This window comes from Bombus flavifrons, chromosome 7 (assembly GCF_040668555.2).
Source record: "Bombus flavifrons isolate JBK064 chromosome 7, iyBomFlav1_principal, whole genome shotgun sequence".
NCBI classification, from domain to species: Eukaryota; Metazoa; Arthropoda; class Insecta; order Hymenoptera; family Apidae; genus Bombus; species Bombus flavifrons.
The window spans coordinates 14962336-14980138 of NC_138448.1; the positions used below are offsets into that span (position 1 = coordinate 14962336).

Below are 17803 nucleotides of genomic sequence, written 5' to 3' on the forward strand. Positions count from 1 at the left end.
TCTGTAGCATGTAAAAAATGTCCGATACCGACATTCGAAATATAATTCAGAAATCATTACTCTACAAATGAAACAAATAATAAAGTATGAAAATAAAGATATTGAATATTACAGATAAAAGTGCTAACAATTTCGATTAAGTATTTAATATTTCTAAAAATTGATGGTAATCGAATAGATATCATTTATTAATTCCAAAAGTTGTCAATCAAAATTTCTTTCGTTATAAAACCTTCGCAAACAATAATTAAATCGCGCGTTAAACATCCGCACTCCTATAGTTTCCATTATCCGCGGTTTTTCCTGGTCGCGAGGAAACACAATCGTGCCACGTCGACGACGTTAGTCCAGGAAAGCGACGCGCGTCTAGTATCGCTGTAACAGGATGAAACGACGCGGTGGCGGTGCACTTGGAGAAATTGCACCGAAAAAGGTAGAAAAAGGGGGGGGGGGAAGAGAGAGAACATCTAACCAGCTGGCTTGATACTTCATTATGGCTGTTGGTTTTTACGGTGACCCTCGTCGCGCGGTACTCACCGGGTATTTTCCCGCGTGATAAACGCGATTATTGTCTGCCGTTGTTTGCAGATCGATCCGGTGTTGCATGCGCGTCCACGTGCACGTTGTTTTTCATAGATCGACCGCATCAGAGGGCGGCGAAGGTAGAGCTGACGGGATGATCGGTTGAAATTGCGCGTCTACGCTTTCTTAGGTAACGCATTGCGCGTTGCGTGAACGGAACTCAACACAGAAAGAGAGAGACAGAGAGAAAGATAGATAGATGGATAGATAGGTAGATAGATAGATAGATAGATAGATAGATAGATAGATAGATAGAAAGAGAAAGAGAGAGAGAGAGGGTGGGGGAGAGAGAGAGAGAGAGAGAGAGAGAGAGACGGCTGGTGTGCCAGCCCGTGGCAATTGCTACACTTCGTCTCGCGCACCTTTATTTTTGCTTTGCGTGAGCGCAGGTGCCTCGTCGAGCACGTGACGTCGCTTGTGTATCTGCATCCACGTAATACGCTATTAGGTAACGCGTCGATAGTGCGTGAATCGGATTTGCCGTCGTAACGCCTGCCTGCCGCCTACAGTACGTTTCATTGTCCGCGGATACCAGCGAACCTGCACAAAAGTCGGTTTTCACACGGGCCTCGAACACAACACACCAGCCGCCCGTGTACCAACGATAGAAAAACGTTTCGCTCGTCCGGAAGGACGTTTCGTCGTTTGAATTTTCACGGTGCGTCATGGTGTTCGCGCGCTTTCCACGTCTCCGGATATTGTCGAGTTCTCTCTCGCGAAATTCTATCAATAACGCGACACCGCTGCGCGGATTTCGTTGCTTTTAATTCGCTCTGTGCATCGATATTTATCGTTTGATCTTTTTGTCAAGCTTGAAATTCTTTCGTACACTAACGTCCATAAGTATTTCTATACTTCCAAATTATTGCAAATATATAGACTGTACATAACTATCGGTCTCGGATCTCGTGTCAGGCGACCATATATAATTAGTACATCGATGAAAACAATAGTTAATATATGAATTAATATAAATAAAAGAAGAATCTGAAAATAATAGAAGATTGCGTTTCGTCATAATCTAAAAGTTTATGTCGGTTTTGTGAAGTGTCAGCTGTTCATTACATACAAATACAAAGATCGAGTGATGCAATTTTTATTCGTTGTCCTTTGTCCCCTCCTTTCGCACTTGGACGGACTTCTGGATTTACGCTAGTATTACATTTCTTGCACCTCAATTACAGCCAAAGGCAAAGAATTAATCATAACGTTAAAAATGCAATAAAAATCTCAATCTTCTCATCGAATTACGCCAGATGTCCAGATATTTACTATAATATTATTATAGTAAAAGATGTATTGTATTATAAATGCTAGTTTTCCTTAGAGTTTCGTTTACGTCTGCTGTATTAAAGCGTTTATAAGACACTAAATTGCGTATATGGAAATTTATTTCTGTAATTCGTTCAATAGGTCAGCTATTCGCTAGCTAGATCTTGTAAATTGCTATTGTGAAAAAACAATGGTTACTAGAACGATCGTAAGGATGCACGTTGATAACCTATTTGCAATGTTTTTAATGAACGTTTTGCTCGTATCATGCCGATAAAGTACAATTCTCTGCACGTGTGTATTGATACCGCAACAGCGTATTTTTCCAGCATCGTTGCTGATAATATTTGAAAGATCTAAAGAGTTCTATGTTATACCGTGATTCGATGAAATCTGTGAAACGTTGATTAATGAAATTGCAACACTGTGTGGTGATTGTGATCGTTAGAGCTTGGCGTCGTGAAATAGTGCAGAAACAAGCGTTAACTGTAATCTCATGAAAGCATCCTTGGGTCAAAATGTGCACGCCTATTCCTGTTACATACTCATTAAGCAGGTATCTGTTCACGTATCTACCCGCACGTGTTCGTTTCTTTTTCTTGAGGAATCAAATAAACAACTTTCAAATACAGCGAACACAATCACTTTATTACTACGTGGATAAAAAGAAAGAAAAGGCGATTAATCTGAGACCTTAGATGACCTATTAAAAATGCTCATTTTGAGATTGTGTAATAAGCACCTCGTGACATTTGCATCGGTCAGTCGGTTGTCATTGTGCTGGGAAATTTTTCATCTAGCGATAACACATGACGGACGATTTCTTTTTTTTTTTTTTCATAAATTCAATCTTACGGTCTAGTCTCGAGTAAACAATGTGGATGGTATTTTAAAATGTCAAACGTTGGAATGTTCGCAAGTTCGAACGTTTCTATATTATTCGACTAATTTTTAACGTATAAAACACACTTACTAGAGTAATCGTTTAATCATCTGATTGCTCCCTTTGAAACAACGTAAGAAATGTCGGCGTGTTTTCCCTGCTATCCTCTAAATCGATAACTCATTTTTATGCTAGACCCGTTTATTGGTCCATTCAATTAATATTCTATCGCAAGAACCAGGCCAGCCTGTATCGCGTGATCTATGTCTGATATCGATGGTGTCTCACCACTTATTATCATGAATTCTCCGAGAACCTGTGAAAAATTGAAATCTGATCTTCCGTCTTCTCGAACGACTAAAATTTAAATACGATATTGTTCTGGTTATTCTCTCGACCATTTATCACGCCAACTTTTAATAATATTAATTATAATTCCTATTTTAATGTTATCGATTATAATTCATGAAAAGTTTTCTTAAAACGAGATATATCGACGAGTTAAATTGTCGTTCGAAGAATGTGATATGCTCGTTTATTGAACTATATCGTTGACCAAATTGTTTATAATCGTCTGGCGACAAACGCGATCCGCGATACGTCTCAATTAAAAATCCGCAGTCGGCGTCGAGGTGTCAAAACATTTCGCACGCTATTAATATAAAAGCGCGGCCGCGTAACACGCTCGCACACGCTCACGTGCCAACAAAGTTACTCTAATTAATGGTAGCACGTTCGGTATTGTATAATTCTGTTTACGGTGGTTGCTGGCCTCGTCTGCATACGTCATGCAGCATGCGCGTACCAATTTCTACGGCTGATTGTTAAGTTCCATTTATTGGAATGTAACACTCGAATGAATGCGCGACCTGTGAAAACGCTTTTTAATATGATGAATAATCTGTGTGCATTGCTGCACGCCGCTCGATAAACGCAATGTCATCAATCAGGGATACCGAACGGAATACTAATTTCCCAGACGATTTCAAAGATGCATGGACTGTTAAAGCTGCGAAGGGTTACGATATTAAATGAAATATTTTTTTTTTGTTTTTCCTCCTTTTTTACGTATCGTCGCTTTAAATTGTCGCTTACGATTCTCAATTATGCTGCTATTTTAATAAGCACACATTTTATTAGAAGCGCCTTTGGAAATTTTAAATAGCATTATATCTATTCGTTAATTTCATAGAATCGTAATACGTGGCAAAACACGTTGACCCAATTTATATAAATCTTTCGAAAAATCTCATTGAAGAAAATTTGTTTAAAATTCTATTTCTGGTAACACTGTGACCATATTTTCAATTTTTATAGACGTTTTAATTGAATAGAAAAAAAGAATGACTTATAGTAATTAGACGATTACCAATCAATTTTTATTTTACTAATAATTTTGAATATGTAAAATGACGTATATTCCATTCGAATGTAATTTATATCGTTTGTGAAGTAAAGTTGTGCGAACTAGGGATCGCTAGTGGAGGAATTGCGTTTCAGAAACCGATCACTGAAACTCGTACGAATCAAGCATCTGTGTTGCAAGTCTGCACCCATTAAATCTTCCAACCTGACTACCCCAATACACAACTATCAGTCCCATTAAAATTAACAATGTAACAGAACAATGTGTGGTAACCACAACCAATTGTCTCGATTGAATTCCAGAAGTTAAACCCCGGCCGTTCTAATTGGGCTTGGTCTTTTCTTAGATAAACGATAGGCATGTTCAGCGGTATCTTTCTGCATTGTTCGAATCGATTAAAAAGAATTCCGCCACCTACGTGTGGTCACGTATGTACGTGCGGTTTCAAGGCTATGTAAATTCTGAAATATCGATGGTGGAGCGGCGAACGATCGTCACCTTGGTTTTCCTAGGCGGTGAAAAGACCAAATTTCCTTTTTCCAACGACGCGCGGTAAAGGCTTATACTTTCGAAGCGGTACCGGTGTTAGTTTCGAAGGGACGTGTGTACCTGTCACGTCACAAAGCGTCGGGGTTCCAATCAAGCGTTAAGGGGAGACCACCGGGCGTCGTGGCATAGAATTTGCAACTATGCTAATAAGAGGCGAGCCGAACGGACAGCTAATGGCTGCCGAGAGAAAAAGGACGAGCAAAAGTGCACAATGAATTCGTGAGGTCGTGACGCTAGGGAGAAAGAGGGACGGACGACGAGACAAAGAGGGCCAGCGTAGGATGAAAGGGTAGAAGGGAGAAAGAGGATAGGGAGGACGGAGGGCGACCACGGATCAATCGTAGCCTTCCGTGTTCCCTGCCCCCCCTCGGTCGCTTTCCACCCCTCGTCCCTATTCCTGGCCCTCCCCCTTCGTTTGCCCCTTCACCTACCAGTCGACTTGCACCCCTGCAACTCGCCTCCACCTAACCCCACTCCATCCACCACTTCTCACCCCGCCGATACACCCTTCTACTCGCTGCAACTCTCAACCCTCTATCGTCGTACTTGCACCGACGTGCACGCGTCGTTACGCAGGCCCAGACCTGTCGACCAGACACAGACTCTGTCTGTCTGTCTCTCTCTCTCTCTCCCTCTCTCTCTCTTTCTCACTCTGGTGGTTTCTCCTCCTCCACCCTTCTCGTCTTCTTCCCTTTCTTTCTTTCTTTCTTTCTTCCTTCTCCACTTTTTCTCACCGAGTCCACCATTTCTCTCCCTTCGGATATTTTTCTACCACCCTTCCCCTCCGCCCTTTTTTTCCCTCTTCACGCTCGTCCATGCGACTTTCTTCGTCCCTTAGTCCCTCCTTTTCCTTCACTCTTTCCCCTCTCGTCTTTACCTACTCGTTTCACCCTCTCGTTTCACCCTCTTGTCATTTTGTGGCTGTCTTCCTCCCACCGGTCACCCTTTCTTTCCCACTCACGTTGGAGGGCTAAGCGCGCCGCACAGAGTAGGTCAGTGGCGTGAATGATCATCAGTATTCGCGCCCGTGTGTGGGTGCGTCCGACTACGCAGCCGCTCGTACCCTCCTACCATTTGACGCGCACCCTCGCGTGTCCGCGAAAACCCAACGACGTTGTCTGCCCCGCTTACGAGATGATTTCTGATTTACCTTCCTTTCTCCGTTACCTCGTGTGTCAGTATGTGTATATCGTTTATTATAGCAGCTGTTATACGCTCAGCCAGTCCACTGGCGAGCAATACCACGTTTCCAACCATATCGCGGTTTTTTACTGCCTATCGATTGCAGATTCGTGGTTCACCGATTGCATCGTTTGCTTTCGATTTGACATGGTAGGGAAATTAAGTACATGTTGCTACAGTTTTACAATTTTTTATGTCTCAATCTGAAAATAGCAAAAAAAAAAAAAAAGAGTTCGGTCAAAAATAATTCAAAGAACGCTGTTAGATATCTTAAAGTTTGAGTTAAGTGTGTTACGTAATTATTTCGAAAAATCATTTAAACGCTTTGTACATATCTAGCGTCTACATAATAATTATAAAGTCTGAATAGAATATGTTTTAAATACGATTATCATTTCAACTACATTCATAGGATAAAAAAACGATGTTACAATAAAAGAGTAGATGGAAAAAATATAACGACCGTGAATCGCAATCACGCATTGGAAAATGTTAAAAAAAAAAAAACTTACGATGTCGATGAAATCGTAGATTTTGATAGCTTTACATAGTTACGAGCAGGCATTGCATAAGCTGAACTGTATCTTGCAGCCTGTCATATCCGAGCGAAGGATGTGTGCGCAGAATTGCACCGTGAATTGGACGAGTTTCACGGTCTCGACCTTGGGGCGGTTTAACTAGTTTTCACAACTTCTTGCACTACGTTCCGCGAGATTATTTTTACTTCCTGGTTAAGTATACGTGTATGTACGCTTGTGCATGCATATATATCCGGCCAAGATCGTAAAATACGCCAGCCACGATCCAACGACTTCTTTTTAATCTTTGTTTCTTTCCCGCGATTCTTTTTCTTCAACTTACATATGTACATAAACCAGATGTAGGAGAGGATTCTCTGCTTTTAGTTTCGTACTTTGCACGCAGCTGTGCACAAATCTTATCTACACTTTCAGTCGACGCGTTTTTTCTAAAATTAACAAATGTCTCAAATTCGAGAAAAATATAAAGAAAGATTTCTTATTTCAATTCCATATTAAATATAACCATAAACCATTGTCAATCTTCTTGATTCGTTAAAATAAGAACAATATTGAAATATAGAAATACAAAGGATATCAATGATTTTCTTTCTATTTTCTAACCATTCTGGTCCGATATTTCGATAATTTTTCTAGCTTTCGTATTTCGAGCTTTTAGATGGTAAAAGTTCGACAAATGAATGAATTGAGAACAAACAATATCGATAATATTTATTCTTACTTATCCATTAGATACAGAAAATCCATATTTTCCACTTTTTAAATGCGCAGATGTGAAATCTCCATAATACTTGACGATCTTCTCCAGTCTTTTTCTCATAATAAATTGTAAAAAAATAAAATATACATTTAATTAGCCGTTGTATTCACAGTTACTTTTTCGATTATATCGCAATTCCTGTGCAATTCGTAATTTTTAAAATTAAACCGTGGCGTTAGACAGCAATACGATACCTAAATTTAATAAAACATATATAGACACTGAAACGACTCAATAAGGTACAGCATAGAATCGAAAGCCCAGAATTTTCTCTACTCCTAACACGTATCTGTGTACTTTCGTATCTTGGATAGTCTTCGTTCGTCCAAACGATTAATTACAAACACGATCGACTTGGATTCGGCCTGGTACAGCGTTGATGTTTCACGACACACCGAATGGTTAAATTTTCATGGCGCGATCGGCGACGTAACGCTGCGAGTTAAATCGTAATGTTTGAATGCGCGCGACCAGTCGCACCGCAACGCATTGTCGAATGTTGAAAGGCCAATTTGCCCGCGCTTTCGAGCCGTTCTAAAGTTTGCACGGGCCTGTCAGCGGCCCATCTCGCGAATTAAAAAAAAATCGTACGCTCGCTAATTGGAAAAGAACGCGAACAAAAGGGGAAAACCGTGGCACGGAAAGCGACGCGTTAGTTTCGGTCTCGCGATCACGCGGCGCGGATTCACGCGCAGGAAGATGCATCAGGTCACGTCTCCTTTCGCATGCGTCTAAAAATAATTGAATCTGCGCGAGTAATGGTTACGGATTAAGACGCATAGGCGCGCAGGTGATTTCTTTCTCGCTTCGAGTTTTCAATTTCTGTCTGTTAGGTTCGTTAGGTACCAACGGCTAATCAGTCTGTTCGATTTTCTTTGTACTTACCAGTTGTGTAGCACGAGGAAAGGATGAAAGAAGAGTTGCACGTTGAAAAGGAAATCGAGAAGAGAAGGTTGGACGTTTTTATTCCACGGTTCAAGTTATATACGCAGAAATAGAAGAAATTTGCAGTTTAATGGATGTATGTATTTCTTCGTGCAGATCAACAAAAATATTAAAAGAAGCACGTTTTTAGCATAATTTGACAAATGGGTAATAAGATTAGCGAATATCCAAGTTACAGTGAATTGTGGACTAGTGCTACACAAATAGCTTTCCCAATTTTGCAAATTAGAAGTTAGGTCACTAATTGTATCAGTATATATTACAAGTGTTCGTTGTACGATTGTTAGCTGTATTATTTGTGAAATGTATACGTTAACGCGTACAACGTTTGATATTCTACGCTTCTTAAAGAAAGCGACAACCGAAGAAAGAATCATACATTGACAGCAACTTTATTTTGCCAATTCAATGTTCCTATATATCTATACGTCAGATCGGATTTCATATAATATTTTCACAAAAATGAAGACGTTGATAGTTCATTAAAATTAATTTCGACACACGTAATCCTCGTAAGAGGACGTATCTCGAAGACTACAAAAGAGAAGAGAATATACTTTTTTTCCAAGTAGAAGCCCAATGGTGGTGGCTGCATCGTCGAGTCGAGTTAGTTTATGGGGACCGGAGTCTACGTAGACATCTCACGATCTAACCTTACCCAACCTCCATCCCAGCCTTTCCTAGCTCTAGCCTAGCCTAGAGCTGTGTAGGAGAAGTGCACTCCACCACACTGCACGGACGTCTGCCTAGTATTGATCCTCGGCTCAGCTACTGGCTACCTTCACCCACTAATAATTCTTGTCAGTCTCTCACAGGCTCGACGATTCAGGCCCACCTTCGGATCTGTTTTTCCAAGACACGGCTGGAAAAAATTTATGAAAGTCAGCGGTGGAAATGCTGCCCTTTACACGAGCCTCGACAACTACATCATTTCGCATCGTCTCCTCCTTCCTTTGTGTACTTCTTTCTTCTTTCTTTTTCTTTTTTTATCGAATTATCAGAAGCTTGCGTATAACGATGCATCGTAATAATAAGCATTATAGTTCGAATCGCAGCTTTACGTGTTTCGTTCAGAACGGTGTAATTGTTTCGAGAGTATAGTTGTTTTAATTGGGGAATCTGAGGTAGATGTTTAAATGGAGTTAATTACCCAGACTTCCAAATGTAATTTAGAAGAAACTATGGAGGATTATTAAAGTTATAATAGACTCTCGTTTAGCGAAGTTCTTTTGTTAATAGTATCCCCTTTTTCTTACTAGTCTGCGTGTGACATTTAGATCGTGCGATTGCTTCTAATCTGCTTTCAATAAAAAACAAAACAAACCGATCTTTCCCAAAACGTGATTTGCCTAAATCGCTTTAAAAACCTGACTTATTTCAACTTATATAGTTGATAGTATATTATATAGAATAGTTGATGCGCCTGCCAACGATCAATTAAAAAAATATCACGTCATTAACATCGAATCGTTCGATTTCTTTACAAAACTACTTCAACATATTCTTATCCCAATTTTACCCTTCTCTAATCATCATCTAGAACGAATCTCGTTTCAATATGCTGCAAACATATATTTCAACGTAACAGTCTAGTCTTAGTTTTCTGAAATAGCATCGAAAATACTTAAATAATAAAAGGTGTTGAAAGAACGTTGGAATCTGTCACGGCAATTAAACGACAACCACGAAACAGACGAAGTTCCTGGTTTAGCTTAAAGTTCAGGCTTTCACCGTATCTTCTAGAGTTCTGCCCACCCACAAATATCGGTCGATTAGTTCCGATAACGACGGTCTCGATATTTCGAGACAACGCAAGCGACATCTGCCTCGAGTGGTGGTTAGATCTCGAGGATGGCGACGATGCTGGTACATCGTCGTCGTCGTCGTCGTCGTCGTCGTCGTCGATAGACTCACGTCCCTTAACGACGTTCTGTGCTGCGGTGTCGAGACTCGGGGTTCTATATCACGATGCTGCAAAATGTATGCCTCCTAGTGATAAACGGAGTCAACCCATCCGCCACCTTGCCGTACCACCATCGGCGTCCCTAACCCTTCTAACCTCCAGTGGTTTCCCCACTTTTCATCCTACGGTTGCATCTCTTTCTCCCCCCATCGAACGTTTCACACTTATGCAACTAACCACCCTTGCGTGGTCCCAGGGTAGCTTTAACGCCACACAATTCGCTAATAGAAGCGTAGTAAGCTTTTTGCGTGACCACAGGAGTAGTTTCCATGTTACAATTGTTTATCCGTATTGCTTTTTGACACTTTATCGCAGCTTCAGTTTACTTTTTACTTTTACCGTTTCTTGTGCTTTATTTACGCATGTTTTCGAACGTACTTTATACATTGCAGGATGGTGTATTGTCCTTTTTCGGGTTTCAAAGGATTAAGAAAATTTGAACATTTTTAACAACGCAGTTTCTAAAATCTGCCAGTATTTTTTTAATATTCGTCGGTACCCGCTCGAAGTAATTTACGTTTATTATTATCTGTTAGATCTACCATAAGCGAGATTGCGTCGATGGCTCGTAATAATTTCATTCTTACGAGATACACGCGCGAGATAGTGATTTGTTGTTGAGAATAATTCTACCGTATTCTACGTTTTCCATTCTACAAAAATATGCCAAAAGTATATACCACAAAAGCGCAGGGCGTTTTTCCAAACATTTTGATTCTTCAATTTCTAACGTTTTCAAAAATTCAAAACCGAGGGAAAAAGAAAAATTATAAAACAACGCGAGTACACGGAGAATAACAGAAACATTTAAAGAAAAATATCTAAGTTCCTTCGTGAAATTTCCAAAAAATACAAAAATCACCGAACAATACAACGATGCGGATGATAACAAGTAAAGGAGAAAGAAGAAGGAGAAAAGAACGCGTGGGTGGTTGTGGTGCTGATATTAAACGCGATCAAAGTGCATCTGAGTAAGAATCGAAGAGGAGACCGCGTGGTGGCAAGCCTGCGAATCGGATTCGCTTTCGGAGGTCGTATGCACATGTGGCTGCTTATCGCTCGGCGCGGGTGCATGCACGTGGGTGGGACCGAGAGGGCGATATGCACACACGCGGGTATCCGGTGCAGCACGCTGCTGCACCGTCGAGAGAGAGTACAAACGGCTGAAAGCGAAACGTAAACAAACAGGTAGCTCTTCATCCAAACCAAATAGCGGGGGAGTAAAACTGTGCGCGGCGCGCTGTCGGCAGTTGCCGACGCGAGCACGGAAACTTTCTTCCCTTTGTTTCCCATTATATTTCCACATTACTTTTTTAAACGCCCCGTTAAATAGTAAGCGCCGCGAGTCTCGCGCGCAATTTTAGCCATTAGAACAAAACGAAGGAAAAGAGCGAAGGGCGGTGTGGAGGGCGGAGAATGAAAGAGACACGTAAACAAGACAGGCAAAAGGGTGAAAAAGAAGGGAGAGAGAGAGAGAGAGAGAGAGAGAGAAAAAAATAGAAGTTCCAACGCCGTGAAATTCGCGTACCCCGTAATACCTGCTTGTTTGCATCCCTGTATTCTACCATTTTATTACTGTAAGATACAAACAGTTTCTAAATTGTTAAAAGCGCGGAAGAATTTTGTTGAAATAGATATTGTTTCTCTGGGATAAAAATTCTGAATCGTCGTGCATTATCGTTTGTTAGGAAGCTTTATATTGTGAACGAGATTTATTTAGAGTCGTGCGACTGGTTACTTTTATATTTCTGTATTTTCTGTGTTTTCTTCTCGTGTTTCATTGTAAACAGTAACGTTTATGTTTATATTAAAAATTATTATATACGAACTAACCGAATTGAAATAAAGAGTTTTGTTATACGACGAATCTTTCTCGAATTTGTTTTTTATAGATTAACATATCTTTGTACAATTGGATAATTTCCTAAGTGAGGACAATCTTAAGTTTTTTTTTTTAATTAGGAAGGCTATTTTTATTTCATACGACTGTTGACTACGTATTTTTTCAGCCTCTTGAACGTTTCAAGAATATTAATAGCCCTAAGACTAATTTCACACCCAGTTACGTTTAGTTTCTACTAAAAAGCCTTGTAGATTTCTTTTCAAAACGATTATTCCGGTTTTTAAAGATATTACGTTAAAAAACTTCCTTTCAGCCACCACAAAGTAATATGAAAAACTACACTTATCGTGTCTTTCCTCTGTAGTGTTCAATTTAAAGATGTAAATCTTGATCGAGTCGCTTATTTCCTATCATCGTACAATTAAATATAATTTTTTTGGAATATAATATAATATTATATCGCGTAAAACGATGGGAAGTGTTTCGATTGAAGAGATAAATCGGGTTCGAAAAAGTGCGTTTTAAATGGACGTTTCCGCAGATGGAAGCGCCGTTGATTTATGCGCATCGTTATGAGGTCTGATTTAATATCTTGCTGTTCCTTGTTCACCGTACCTTTTCTTTTTTCCTTTTATTTTTTCTTTTTTCTTTTTGTTTCTCTTCTTAAACGGATCCTATTTTCAATGAGAATATCGTTCGACATTGATCGGTGATACAGGAATTTTTAATGAAATCGTCGAGAAGGTTTCAGTATCCCCTCGAACGAACTTCTACGTTTATTGTCGATCGTCGATATTCGGGATTGTGTTTAATTTATCGGTCGCGGGAACCAGTTGAAGAAGTACTGCAAGCAATCGTTAATGTGACAGCGAATGCATTCTAATGGAAAACTTCTAATAACGAGTCGATGTATGAAATTTAATTAAATGCAATTATACCTTGCTTGATTATCTTTAAATTTCTATTTCCAATACGTTTCTTTCATTCGTATTTGACAGTAGCATAGCTGATTTATAATGTATATAGTTCTTTTATTTTAAACTTTAAATATATATATATATATATATTTATTTATATATATTTAATGTTTCAGCAATCACAGACATGCAATGAGAAAAGTAACCTCATCAAATAATTCGTGGCCATCGTTTAATCTATACGAGCGACAGCAATTATATTTTAAATTGTTATGATCGTGCTGAGAATGAAGTTATCTCGAATCAATAATTTATACCGCTGTTCAGAAATAATTACATATCTAAATAATTACGTACATTTTATTCGATATTTTCACTATTAACAACTTACACAACAATATATTATCAACCAAAGTTAATTAACGATTAAGAATGTGTATTACGCATGGATTCATAGCGTTCCAAATGGTTGCATACAGCATGCGGATACGTACATGGTTTCACAGGGCTTGGTGAACAATTTTTTTGAAGATTATAATACCGATTCATAGCACTGGAAAGGTTAACCCTTTCACACTCGTGTTACGTATAACGCAACGTCATAGTTTAACAGATTATTAAGTAAGCGACGAATATATCCGTTTTTGATAAAACCGGTGTTAAATTTTAATATATCGTATCTTCTTCTATAAAAGCATCAGAAAAGATGTATTTCCATTATAAATAACACTGGTTAATAAAGTTTTTGACATAATAGTACCTATCTTTGTACTGAATTCTAATATGTATTCAAATTTTTTTCATCACCTATAGTCATTACGTGACTGCATTCTTTATTACTTAATAATTACTGATACAGTTACACTAATAGAGATTTAGCGTGCAAGATGTCTTTGAATATCTGTCTATTTGCGAGATTACCAGCGGAGTTTCCATATACTAGCTAACTACTATTGGATGAGTTAAACGGGATAGTTTTCAAATCAAATGTTCCAGGAAGTCGTCGATCATCTTCAGATAATACTTTATTAAACTATGTGTCACTGAAAAATCCTGTGTGACGAAACCAGATTTCATATCTAAATTCAGCACGAGGAATGCAATTGAAACGACGTATCAAAAAATACAAAATAATTATAAACCAGCGTATCTAATCAATGAAAAGGATGGAATCACCTTCAACCAAATCTATAGCTCAACTAAAATTTTCTCTTTCGTAATCTTAAAACTTGCACATTGCGCGAGATTAAAGCTATATGACTTTTAAACAACCCCATTTCTCTCTCTCTCTCTCTCTCTTACTCACTCACTCTCTCCTTCGGTAATTTCCACGAAATTTTCCGTAAACCGAAGAAAGTCGTTAAATTGAACCAAAGAAATTGGAAATTTTCCGACATTTTCAAAATCGTGATCAATCGTTTTCTCCGAAAGCCGAACCGGGTGTTCGGCATTCGTCGAGTCCGATGACTGAGAATACAGTTGCTTTTGTGCACCGTTAAAGAATTAAAGAGCGTGCAGTTTTGCATTGCGCGCGGCTACGAGCGGCAACGACGAGCGAGAAACGCGACGACGACAATGCAAACGCTTCCACTGGCAACGGCAATTGTTCGCGGAATAATGTCCCGCTAAGATACAAAGAAAAACTGGTATCTGCAGTCGATTCCGCGTAACGGCCAAGGTAAACGCCTGTGCAGCTTGCAAAAAGCACGAAAAGGGATTGCGCGTGGCTCGTCGATAATCGTACGACAACGCTCTCTTCAACGCGTAACTCTCTTTCTCTTTGAGAAAGCTACGAACCGATATAACGAACATTCTTCTTCGCTTACATGGCCGTTTTTTTTTCACATCGCAAACCCTTTCCAGCGGTGGCTCTTTCGCGTCTAAATCGGCGTTCTTGCTCGATTTTACCCACCGATCAAAGCGATCCTTTCGTTTGACGAGCTTAAAAACGGCCGCTGCATCGCGCGTTCCGAGTTTCGCCGATCCAATGAAAATTTACCCACGTAAATTATTTCTCGTTCGTGTACGAGCGTTAAAATGTCTTTCCTTTTTGGTTGCAAGCTCGTTTCTTTGTTTCTTCGCGAGGAGAAAGCTCTCGCGCGGATATGAATATTCTTTTCGCGTCCGTAGTTTGAATGGGTCGCCTTCCAAACGGATCGACGATCTTCTGCGTGTAGATATAGCTACTATCGTTGACACGGAGTCTACCAACAAATTTTGGTATACGAAGTTTTTTAAATCGAGTAAAGAATACTTTTACCGTGTTTTAGTGTGAATTGCTATTTTTTGTAGAAAGGACACAAATAATATTTAAATAATTGATAAAAGGAAAGAAATTTTATACGAAGGTTCCTTTTTGTTTACGCACAAATTTTAAGCGACATCTCTACTTTCAAAATACCTGCTTGTTCGGTTTGTTCTTTTTCTTTCATTTTATGCCGCAAGTTAATCATATGTAAATTGCAATAGAGCAAAGTAACGCGCTAATGATGGAAATAAGTCAGACGTAGAATCGTTGGAGAATCTATGCGGCTTAATTAATTTCTTTCGTACGATAATAAATAGATTATGACAGAAGCATGTTATTAAAACGATAGTTTTCATTCAAATATTTATGAGAATATATTTGAAGTAATTCTAGAACGACACAGAGTATTTATTTGTTTGATTAGTTCCTTTCGTTTCGCGCGACGAATATTCTTGTTTGTTAAATAATGATAAACGAATCACAACGGAAACATATTAACGTGAAAATTTCAATACAAAGGCAACGGTTATTTAACGTATTATAATAAAAAGGCCAGGTAATAATAAACGGATGGTGTATATAAAAAGCATTGTGCTTGAATGCTTAAAAACACTTGCCTGAAATTGTTATTACTTAAAAGAAACATTGCCGATAGATAAATTACATGAAACTATTTCCCTGAAAAATAAGAAGAGCAAGAATGAGAATAAAAATTACAATTCTTCGCCTTTCTCTAACTTTCTACTTAACAGTTCACTTCCATCGCTATACCTGTTAACCAAATACCACGATTTATCATTCATAAATATCGCATCGCCTATTCCTATGGATCCAAATAAATCCTATTAAATTGACAAAAATTCTTCACCACGCTCGCCACAAATCCTATGAAATCATAGAAAAGAACGTTCATTACGGGGTCGAATAAAAAGCAAGGGCGATCAATTTTGCGTCTTATTAGGTATACCCAATATATCATGGTAAGCGGAGTTAATAGTAAAAAGAAATGGTAAGAAACACCACGATATCGAGCACAAGAACTATCGTTTACGTGCGTCACGGTGCCAAGTGTGATGGAAAGGAAACGAGTCCTCACTCCGCTCGATTTTATGTGTCGACCAAGGTAAAGCAGCGTTACGAACGGTGCGTAGTTACTCAGGAGTAAATGAGTAGGTCACGAAAGGTTATGAATCATCGTGCGAAACGAATTTCACGGCGTGCGTCGCTTCGAGCCTGAGATCGAAAAAGTGCTGGCCGAAAAAATTTATTCGCGGAATATGGAGATGATTCGGCACGGGGTACGATAGAGCTTCGAGGGAAATTTATCGAGATAGAGTGCGGAGGAAGAGAAACCACGAGCATGAGAAAAATTTCTTTCGCTCCACTGCCGGATTTCTTTTAGGAAGCTGATTCGCGCCTGCGTTTTAATATGGATCATCGGTGTAATCGAGGGAAACCAGTTTTTAATCGCCAGTGAAACTATCGTAGTTTAGAAAGAAACGGAGAAAATACAATTTTTTTATTCCTTACGTGCTTTCTTTTTGGTCTGGAAATGGTTTTGGCGTTAATAGAGAAAGTGTTATTCTTGGCTACGACCGCTTCTTTCTTTAATGATCGGTAAATGTTGGTGAGAATTATAACAACGACGATTAAAAATTATAATATATACATATAATATTGTAATATTAAACCGAATGGTAGTAAATTATGAATAAATTACAAATGAAATTATGATTTACTGTACCTATTATCTGCAACAGTTTGATATTTTTCATAAATTTTCAAAAAATGGGAGAAAATAGCTTTTTAAGGAAAAATCTCTCATCGTAACTTTGTACTTGCGTATTTCGCTCTTTATCTTTTAATTGAGGGTTAGAGCAGAAGAATGATTGATCGTAAGTAACGAATTTGATGAATTTCGACGATTCATTGATCACGTTGCCTTTCCATTTATAATTTCGGTAACTTATATCAAAGTATCATATCGAATTAATAGTCCAGTAACACTATTGAAGTTAATAGGATCTCTATGGCAGTTCATTAAGTTTTGATCGTTAGCGTTACGAAATATTCGATGGATTTATATAATCTATGGAGATACGCTTTAAACAATTTGTAAGACGTTCGACTGATATTTTTTACAGTACATTTTTAACAAATTAGTTAATCGCAATAACTCAAGGCCAAGGAAAACTGCGCGCATTTATTTTCGAAAGGCAGTGGAGCTTCTTTTACAAGCTAGTTTTACAAGAACGAAGTAAAACTATGCACTGTAGTTATCTCTGTATGCACACGCGATTAACTTAATTCAGGTCTATACAGAATAAAACTTTTGAAACTTTAGCGGTTCCAGTTCTCGGACTTGGCGTTGCTTAAAACTTCTAGATATCCACTACCTTCTCCAACTTCCGATGAAACTAGCCACAAACGTTCCAAAAGAAAGATTCAATTCGCAAGACACAAGCTAAAGTGCCTATTTCTTAAATAGGAAGATGCTCGTTTTCAAATTTACGTAGACTGATTTTAACAAATCTTTCTCAAACGACCTAGATAATATCGTGAGAAAAACGTGGTATAATATTCTGCAGAATATGAGAATGAAATGTTATGGTGTGGTATATTTGAATCCATTGCAGCTGTCAGGGAAAAATATCTAAAATTCACGTAGCAGTCAACGAGTTAATAACGCCTGAAAGTTTCCATTTAGCCAAGAATTTCCCGCAACATTCGCTATCCCGATCAATCACTCTCGTT

At 38.8% G+C, this 17803-nt stretch overlaps 1 long non-coding RNA gene across 2 annotated transcripts in view; it reads left to right on the plus strand.

Moving 5' to 3' along the window:
• LOC138181945 (uncharacterized) overlaps positions 1-17803 on the plus strand; it is a 111890-nt gene that overhangs the window by 1836 nt on the left and 92251 nt on the right. The window lies entirely within an intron of this gene.